Source organism: Accipiter gentilis, chromosome 14 (genome assembly GCF_929443795.1).
Source record: "Accipiter gentilis chromosome 14, bAccGen1.1, whole genome shotgun sequence".
NCBI lineage: Eukaryota > Metazoa > Chordata > Aves > Accipitriformes > Accipitridae > Astur > Astur gentilis.
In genome coordinates this window covers 25,176,747-25,186,589 of record NC_064893.1, presented here as the reverse complement: position 1 = coordinate 25,186,589, position 9,843 = coordinate 25,176,747, and the positions used below count along the sequence as shown (strand labels likewise).

The window sequence follows — 9,843 nt, the reverse complement described above, 5'->3', positions numbered from 1 at the left end:
GTGTAATAGAAGGTAGATTACAGCTATGTGAGCAAGACTTGGACAAACCCTCTTATTTTGTCACTTTGTGATTACATTTTTTGTGTGGTTGTTCTCACTCCCATAATGCCAAAGGCAAAGAAATTGCAGCTATCACTCAAGCCAAGTCAAGCTGTAATTAGTACAGAGGATATTGTTAATTGTTAAGTACAGTTTGCTGTCAGACAGTGTCTAGGCTAATTCAAGTCTAGCATTCTTCATCTGGCATGTTCTGGTTTTACACTGCAAAAGGATACATAGAGAATTCAGTCTGTAAATTTAGATAAAATCTGTGATCCTAGTGTAATAGAAGATAGATTACAGCTATGTGAGCAAGACTTGGACAAACCCTCTTATTTTGTCACTTTGTGATTACAAAATTGAAAAGAGTTTGGACTGCTTTCCATTTCTGTCTTCCACAGCATGCTTTGCTTAATGAGCTATAGGAAAGCACAGAGAAGAGTGCAAGTGACAGAGCCGTGCCTTCTCCAGGTTTTTAAAGTTATTGGTTTGCATCTTTTCTTTTGGAGAAGGGGAGGAAGAACCTCCAGAAGTTGATTTGTGCTTGAAACCATCGTGCAGCTAATTTTATTGCTACAGATTTATGAAGTATCATCTAAGATAATTTTTTTTTCTGTTGTGCATTCCTAGCATGGTTGGAGTGCCATGCAGTGGGTGTGGTAGCATGCTTAAGGAGTCAGGGCAAATTCATTTCAAGTCACTGGAACCAACGTAATAAAAAGTATTAATCGCTGGCTTGCTTTCATCACAAGGAGCTGATGTATGAGGAAGGAATGTGATAAACAATTTGATTTCAGATAAAGGTAGGCAGAGAGGCAGGCTTTTTCTGACAGTTGTAACACAAGTTTATAGAGCTATTTTAGTCACAAGTTCTGTAAAACCTGTGATTCAGACTTGATCAAGCTATTCATGGCACGGTCAGTTTCAGCTTCTGTGAAGTTGAAAGACAGGTTGGGTTTCCTAATCTCTGGACAGTTGGGGAAGTTTTTGGGGAGGCCTTTTTTTCCTTTGTTTTGGTGTAGAAATTCGATCACTAAGTCCACCATGGAGTATACTGAGATTCTACCATAATGCTTCTTTCCCATCTTGAGACTTCCCACTTTTTAAGTGGAATGGTATTCCATACAGCCCTCCTGGGAGTTGAAAGAAAACTTCCAAGAATAAAGCATAGAAAATGTCTACCAGTGTATGTTGACTGTTATTGATGACCCACCTACATTTTTATTGTATAGTTCAGGGCTTATGCTGTTTTTATATTTAACATAAACTATACTTGGACTGTCAGTGCAAGTTCAGAAGAGTGATTGTTAGATTCAGTAGATTGTAATCTGATCTTGTATTGGAGTCCATGAGAGGTTAGGGTTTTTTGGATGGGAAAAGAAAAGGGGGAAAAGAGAAGCTTTATTTTAAAAAGTGGTAATAAGAAGGCCATACGACAGATTCTCCTGCTTTCTTAAAAAAAAATAATCTGTAATTACAGACTTTCATTTTGATACCTAGTGCAATTTTCATACATTAATCTTGCATACCAGTTACATTTCCCTACAAAGAGGGGAGTTTTGGAGGACAGTCTATACACTTGGATAACTGCATTTTCAGCATATTAGGGACATATGAGGTAAATTGCTTTTACCTTCCTCTTAATAAGTGAGTGGTACAGACAAACCATTTGTGTTCTAAACACATCTGATGTTCATAAATGCAAATAATATTGTAGAACACTATTTATAGGTGCCCATGAAGCCATGGAAATATGGTTCATAATATTCTATTAATACTCTTGATCCTGGGGCAGGATATATGAATTTACAAATGTTGCATTAGACAGAAAGAATTTGAGAAGGATAGCTTGTTATATTTTATCGCCATGAAATACAATCCATACTAACAGCACTATACAAACACAAGAGCAAAGCTCATGAAGTAAACCCCACTGCATGGCAGTTTAGCTAATTTATTAATAATAGTAATATTTACATGATACTGGTATAATAAGAACTTAATTTCTTATCCTGAAATTGTGACAGTTACGGGATTTTGTGGATTTTAATTTTGGTTTGGGGGGTTTTGTTTTGATTTTATTTTTATTTTCTTGGGAGAGGGAACCAATAGTTGGTTTAGTAATGAACGTATTTGTTTTTTAACTGTACAGCTGTAAAATGACTTTTAGGGTCAAAGTAGTGATATAAAAGTTTGTTGCTTTTCTTCTGCAGAAGTCAGCAATACAATACAATCCTACCAATAGTATAGTGGCTGTGTAGGTACAAGTATATGAGTTTAGTTCAAAAGTGCTCTCCAGCTAGGGACGGCTTCTCCTTTTCTGGCTAGGTTTTATCAATGCATTTTTTGTACAGGTACCTGGGAAGGCTTGAGAAATGTTTCTGTATTGAAAAAAAAAATACTGAAGAACTGCAGCACTTTCGTTTAAATATCTACTGCAGAGAAGCTAGGAGCGTGTAAGTCCAAAATAATATACACTTCATATTTTTGCTCAATAAATAGATACTACAAAATACTTACATTGTTAACTGAAGAACTAATGCTACTTCACCTGTTAAAGATAGGATGGACCAGAGGAGCAACCAGAGAGTTAAGATGGAAGAATTTCTGTGTTCTGATCCTGCCTCTGCTTTCTTTGACTGTCAGCAAAACAATTAGCCTTTTTTTTCCCCCACTCCTCCTCCAGGCACCTTTAGTTGTTACTTTGATGCAATATTTACTTAACTGTCAGTGACAAAATTAATTCTTTTTAAAGTTCCTATATGAGATCTTTTCCAATAAAGTATTTCTAGTTTCCTAGGGTTGTGGGTTTTTCTTTCAATCTGTGCTTTTTTTAAGTTTTGTCTAACTTTATGGGAAAAGTTGTCTTTGTATCATGCTGCCTGTCAAATAAACATTTGTTTCTGATATGCTATAAATCTAGATCAGTTTTGGAAAAACATTTAAACTCATTCACAGAAAATATTCCCATAAATTAAACGTAGGTACCCTACATGGGAATCTGCCCAAATCTAGAAGGGTTGCGTAGAAAGGAAGGACTAGCAGGAACATACCCTAGTAATCTGGTACACCAAAGCTGTCACGCTTTCTGCTGTAGAATTGAGACTGTGACAAACGTGGGAGCACTGTGAAAGCCAGCTCTGCTTAGGACTCCTGAGATGGATGTGCTTGGTAGGCTGAGAATATTCTCAGGATGTACTGCTGTGGAATTACTTATTTATTAGGCAAGAGAAACTGGTGAATTGTTTCAGATTTTCTTACCTCTGCAGAAGCTTTTCTTTTCATTTGAATGGGCATCCTGACTTTCAGCTAGCTCTAAGAGGAGACCCTTAATGGAGGATGTGTTGCAAGTACTTTTTAGAAAGTATGCCATTTGTCCCAGCAATGGGTGGTCTGTAGAATATTTCTATGATTTTTCGTGGTTAGGGGCTTTAGTTGTGATAAACTTCTGAAGTTTTTTGAAAATACTTTCCTGACAAGTCAAAAGCTAATATTGATATATTAATTTGCATTCTCTGAGGTTTCTAACTAAAACAATTAAAAGCTTTCAAAGCTTTTTCTTCACAGTTGTCTAGTAATCCATTTCTGTTCAATGACTCCGGATTACCTTGAAAGTCTTCCTTATTTAAACATGGTTGTACTAATCACAGCTGACATCCCACACTTGCACACGTGTGTAGAGTTTAATGATGTAACTCTTCTGACTAGAGTGTTCAAAAGAAACCATGCTGATGCTTGAGCTGTATACGTCAACAGATGATACTTCAGTGTTTCTTTCCTGAAAGTAGTTTGTGAACATTACTTATTTGTCTTTCCAGTACTCACTTGAGTATTCCTGATCTAGAATTTGGAAAAATTATGACAGATCAAGGGGCTACTAGCTCCAAAATTTCTTTTAAACTTCACTAGGTACAGATTAGAATTTTAATTTTGTCTTATTCTTAGAGAATTAGATAAGAAAGCTCTGCCTAATAAACCTTTTGGAATAAAGCCTTTGGTTTTAAGCTTGTCTGGAAAGCATGTTATCACTACTTGTGAGTAAAACAATGCTAGCAGCTCTGCTAGCAGCTGTAACCTAGAATAAGTAATACTTGAAGTGCCATCTGTTGAATAATGAGTACTTGTGCCTTTCACTACAAAGGAACATTTTTATACAGAATGGCTGCTGATAGATCTTAAAATTATTTGTGAATACTCACAGTATGCTTATACAGCAAATCATTAGGCTTTGTCAGTTGTTAAAAGTCATTTCCTATCAAACAAGGATAACATTTGAGCTTTAAAGTGAACAAGCTACTATGGTTTCTACCAGTTTAATCTTCTATAAATATCCAGCTCCTGTTGCCCAGCACCTTGCTTCACAGCTAGATTGGACTGTGTTGTCTTTATGTCCTCATGTCCTCCAAGGTGTGATGTTTAAACACTCTGCATTGCTTGTCAGCGTGTTATTTCGACACCACTTAGTAGCAAGTTTGTAGATCACTCTCGTAAGCAAGCCCCTCCTGCCCCATACTTCCGCAGGTACTGTTTCAGAAATCTTGCATTTGACTCCCTTTGCCTGAGCTCGCATGCTTTTCTGTGTCTGCCTTCTTTCAGAGCTGCCCGAAACAAATTTGTGTCCTCCAAGTTGGCCCTACTGCCATGTCAAAGTGCTTTGACGGAAAGGGGAGTAAGCGCAGGACCTGTTAGGGTTCTGTGACTTGTCCGACTGTAAGAAAATTCATCAGTTTTGCAAGTGATACCTCCACCCAGCTGCAAAAATAGCGATAGCTTTTTGTAAAATAATTCATTATTACTCACTGTGATTGAGTTATTACCGGATAATTCGCGAGCCATCCAAGATTGCTCACGCGTGCTCAAAAAGGAGTACTGGCAGCGCCTGCGACGCTCGCGCTGCAGCGCGGACCGGACTGCGCTACGTATGTGCAGAAGGTGGGTTAGCCACTCGAGAGCGGAACCTCCTGGGGATTGTCCCTTTAGATCACGCGTGGGAGGTTTTCCCTGGCTGCCGCGGGCGCTGCGGCTGGCCGGGGAGCGGCCGGCAGGGGGCGCTGCGCGCGGCGGCCTTGGCGCGGGAGGGGCTGGGGCGGGCGGGGCGGGCGGCGGGGGGGCGGGGCGGGGCCCGGGGGCGGGGCCTGGGACCGGCTCGGGGTGAGCGTCGTGTTTAGCTGCTGGTTACCGTCGTGGCCGTGTCTGTACCAAGTGTTTCCAGTACAGTAGCTGCTCTCGGAACCTCGCGTGTATTCGTCATCTTATCTGTGAAATTAACCTTACGGTCGTTTAATTATTTCATCGGTTTATTGTTGAAAGCGTAAGATGAAGTTAGCAACATCTTAGGAAAATGTAAACCCCTTATTAGGAACCTTTTTTAGGGAAATATAAAACGATTATCATATTTAGACAATTCAAATTAATTTAGACTTTTTCTCCTCAGTATTGTTATGCCCGCATACATGAACAATGCAAACCCATTGTAAAACTGCAGAGTTTAAACAGACAGATGTTTGTACACTAACATAATAGAACTGTCACGGTTTATTAACCAAATAGTACTGATGCAGTGGTAATAAGTAAAAATAGAAAAGTACAAGCCAAGGGGAGTAGAAAAGCAATTCAGTTTTTCCATGTATGTCACATTTGGAAATTCTGAATCCCTGTGAGTTCAGCCACTGTCCCAGCTGCATTCAGCTTTTAGAAGATATTCTTTGCTTCTGTTGGCTCATCTCTTAGTTTCCCTCTTGAGTTATAATACCATGAACTATAAACTTCAGTGCAGATAGAGGCACAAAGGAGCAAAAATAATCACGTGCTTAGAATTCTGGATGTGTGTAACTACAGTTTAATCTTACTATAACACACCCTCAGAAACTCGGAGTAAATCCTCTTTTTGTAGGGATGGTTTGTCATAACATGGTCTGAAGTTTGTTGTGTTACAGCAACGAAAGCACCTAGTTTCAATATATTGATAGATTGATAGATAATCTACTTCTATGCGGATTACTTCATATGTATTAAAATGTAAGTAGCATTCTAAACTTAAAAGAATAAGAAATAAAAAAGGGTGAGGTGGAGACACAAGCAAATGTTTGCCTACATATTGCTTGCGTTAAGAGCAGCAAGAAAAAACACTGTTTTCTCCAAGTCAGCCTGGCTGTGAAGGATCGTATTAATAGGCCTAACTACTGAGTTATTATAAACAGAGTTACGGTTTATAGCGGCCTTTCTAAAAGTCACTTTAGCCTGGATTTTCCTGAGAAGCCTGGTCTGCTCACAGAGTTTGCTGTCTGTAGTTCAGTTGGTTTAGAAAACAAACAAAAATTACTTAATTCAGTACTTAAACAATGAAATCATAGTTAATCTGATTATGCCAGAACACTGGTGAGGCTGAAAAACTGAATGTATAATGTTGTTGCAACCATCCTGAATATTTCATTGTAAAATGATATTTGTATATCATTGGCATACTACTTGATAGACATTGGAGTGGCCGAATTTGTGAAGTGCTTTTGTGAAGTGCTTTGAGCTCCTTGGAAGAAATGTACTAGCATTTTTTTAATGTCCCTTTAGGTCTGAGAGACATCAGAGTGTGTTTTATTTTTTCATTGTAAATATTACAATGGTGCCAGCAATGGAGTATTTACTGCTTTTCATATGTGTGAGAATACTAAACATATGTATTTTTAAAGGAAATTCCAGAATAATGTGAAACTAGCTTGTAACAATAATTTGTAGGTTTGTGTCCATTGTTTTCAAGAATATGTAAATTGTTACATTATAGAACTCGCTTTGAACCCTGCTACATAATTAGCTGCACTAAACATCAGTATTCAATTTGGGAAATCTGTAGCCAAGTGTTTTATTAGAATTTCGTGGAAAAGGAGAATGTGAACAAAACCATAGAGCAAATAATCTGAAATGCAGTTAAAAATAATGAAAACCAAGCACCAGCCACATAAACACACCAGATGAAGACACAGCAAATGAAGATCATAAAAAATAAACTGGAATAAAAACATAGTAAGGCCAATCCTCAGCTGAAGTAAATAGGGACATCTGCACCAGGAGTGATGGAACCTTGGTCATTTGCATTACCCCAGGATCTGGTCTGTGAAATTTATTATAAGTCTCATGTTTAGGAGGAAATGACAGTAACAGTAAAGGTTTTTTGGTCAACTGGTTGTGTAGGGCTCCTGCAGAGATTTGGTGTTCTGACAAATGTCCTCCTGCAAATCCAGTTAAGTTGATTTAAAATAGCCCCTATGTGCTCCACCCTGCTGTGGGGCTGGCACGCGAAGACATGAGTCCGTACTTAAACTGCTGCAGTTCACAGTCCATGTTTCAGCGTAGTCCTGTGCAGCATGAGTTGGTCTGATACCGTTCACACTGGTGGGTGTGAGGCTGGAGCACACATCCAGCTTTGCTGACTGTCTTGTAAGATTGGAAGACCTGAGCAGAGAGGCAGGACGTGTAGCCGGCTGCATCTTGAACAGCTGCAGTTAAATTTGCGGGGGGGGGGGGGGGGGGGGGGGTGTTCTTCAAGCAGTCAGTGTGATTGATTGATCATAAAACCCAAAATACGAGGAAAATCAAGAGAACAGTTAGTAGGGTTACAATTAGTAGAATATGTCGTGTACTTACCTGTAAAAGTCCATGTATTTGCATCTCCTTCCTTTGTCTTGCTAGGTACACCAGCTGTGATACTAGACTTTTTCATGGTGTATCACTATTGCCTTTTTCAGTGCTCCAAGCCCCAATCAGTTTCAAGATCCGGTATGCAACCCACTTTTACTTGCATCTCAGCAGCGTTCTTTCGAATATATATAAGACCCAGAGTGCTTGAATTGTTTGCTCAGCCAACTCCATCAGCCCATCTGTTTTTGTCTCTTATTGCTCTCACTTTCATGTGTCAATTCCCTCATGCATCTTCTTAAAAACATATTCAGCTGCGCAAGAGATCTTCCCTTGCCTCTTTCAAGACTTTCCTTTAAGCATGCACACAGAAAAATACAAATCCTAATCAACTGCATAAAGTACTGCGAAAGAAAGCAAGAACTCTGCCTTAACAGGTTGTTGTGTGGGATCTCTGGTCGTCTGGTGCTTTGAGAACTTTAGTTTGTTTTTTAACTTCCTGAAACAGGATGGAAGAGTCTGGTATGCGTCCTAGATGCTGTTGAATATGGTCAAAAGGGGAGCAAACACTATTAGTAATAAAGTTACCGTAAGAGCATGTCCAAATTCTGTACAGTCATTTCATTTTCCTCGAGGGGAGTGTCTAGCTTCCTGTGCTGTCAGTCAATCAGCATGCTAACCTTATGGGGAAATGGTGCTAAAAAACGTAGGGGAAAATGGAAGAGGAATGAGACATACGGTAAAGCGAGGTGCTTTGCCCAAGGCAGGAACACCTTTGCGTGCTGGTGTTTACAAAAGGCCCGGCAAGGCATTGTTCAAAAGAAAAGAGGTGTGATTGTGTGGGTTCCTGTGGTGAGGCGAGGAACCCGGGAGGATTTCAGCCTGCTTTCTACATCACAATTTCACATCTTTTTGCCAGGGCTATCCGGAAGGTGCCTAGAAAGCTAGCAGAAGGGAGCTCATTCTCCAGAAACAGTACCTGCCTGAGGAAGCACCGAGGAGGTCAGTAGTGGGTGCTGCAGAAGCGACTTGGAGGGGGCTTTGGTTAACAAAGGCACAGCAAATCTCCACGTCTTCGATAATAGAAAACCTATGGGAGGGTAGGGTGGAAGGAGGGAGGAGGCAGTGAGAGAAAGAAAGGTGATGATTAGGGAAAGGCTGAGGGTGGTAAGAGGAGGGAGACTTAGATAGCGAAGAGGCAGCGTGGGGCAGGGGCAGAGGACGAGGGAGCCATGGATGGGGCAGATGGGAAGAGAGGGAATCTGGGCGCGGGAGAAGATGCCCGAGAAGAAGTGGAGGGGTAAGAGCTGGGGGGACGGGACGGGACAGGGGAAGGGAGGAATAACCGGGGGGCGCAGGGGCGGGTGTCCCCGCGTCTGTAGCCGGTTTGTCATTGCCCTGCGGCGCGCCGAGGCCTGGAGTAGAACAGCTGGAGTGAGCAAGGGGGCGCTTGGGATGCTCCCTGATTAATAGCAGAGGGTCCGGGCCGTGACCGCAGGCTCGGCATGTGCTGGAGCCGCGCTGCACTTTCCCAGCCCCCCTGCCAGGATGAGGGGGGTCGGAGGGAGGGAAGGAGGGAGGAAGGGAGGGAGGGAGGGAGGGAGGCAGGCAGCGAGCGGGACGGGGCGATCGGCATCCAGCGGCAAAACAAGCGCTTGCGGAGCCGCGGCTTCCTGGAAACGGAGCCCGGCTGGGTGACGGGCAGCGGCGATAAGCCGCCGGCTATCGGGGCCCTCCCGGCGGGGCCTGCCTCTCCGCTACGCCGACAGCCGCCTACGGGAGCGGTGCGGAGCCGCTCTCCGCGCCCCGCCGCCGAGAGGGCAGGTAGGAAACACCTGGACGGGGAGGACCGCGGAGCCGGTCCCGCCGGCCACAACCGGGTCGGGGTCGGGGGGGGGGGGGGGGGGGGGGGGAAGCAGCACGGAGTGCCGGCTCCGGTTCCGAGCGGGGAGAGGCGGCCGCTGCGCGTCGGCGGAGCGCGGGCCCGCGACCCCCCGCCCTGCCCCGGTGGCGGGAGGTACGGGGCAGGGGCGCGTCGGTAACGGGCGGGCGGCGGGGAGACGGGGGGTCCGAGACGCGCGGGGAGGCACCGGCACCGCATCGGTGGGTGAGAGCGGCGGGGCACCGGGGAGGGGTGGGTGGGAGGGGGCATGACACCTCTAGGGGGGGTGGGCT

The 9,843-nt window shown here is 43.2% G+C and overlaps 2 protein-coding genes across 11 annotated transcripts in view; one reads left to right on the top strand and one right to left on the bottom strand.

The window, feature by feature from the left end:
- BCAS4 (breast carcinoma amplified sequence 4) overlaps positions 1 to 9,843 on the bottom strand; it is a 93,387-nt gene that overhangs the window by 74,072 nt on the left and 9,472 nt on the right. The window lies entirely within an intron of this gene.
- The window catches only part of RIPOR3 (RIPOR family member 3), a 54,421-nt gene continuing 53,195 nt past the window's right edge, over positions 8,618 to 9,843 (top strand). For 6 of the 10 annotated variants that reach the window (XM_049816783.1, XM_049816782.1, XM_049816777.1 and 3 more), the window contains exon 1: positions 9,337 to 9,492. The gene's annotated coding sequence lies outside the window, so the exon portion shown is untranslated. Of the gene's footprint in view, positions 8,671 to 9,335; positions 9,493 to 9,707; positions 9,772 to 9,843 lie in introns of those variants that run through there. The other 4 variants (XM_049816785.1, XM_049816786.1, XM_049816781.1 and 1 more) reach the window with 3 other exon arrangements.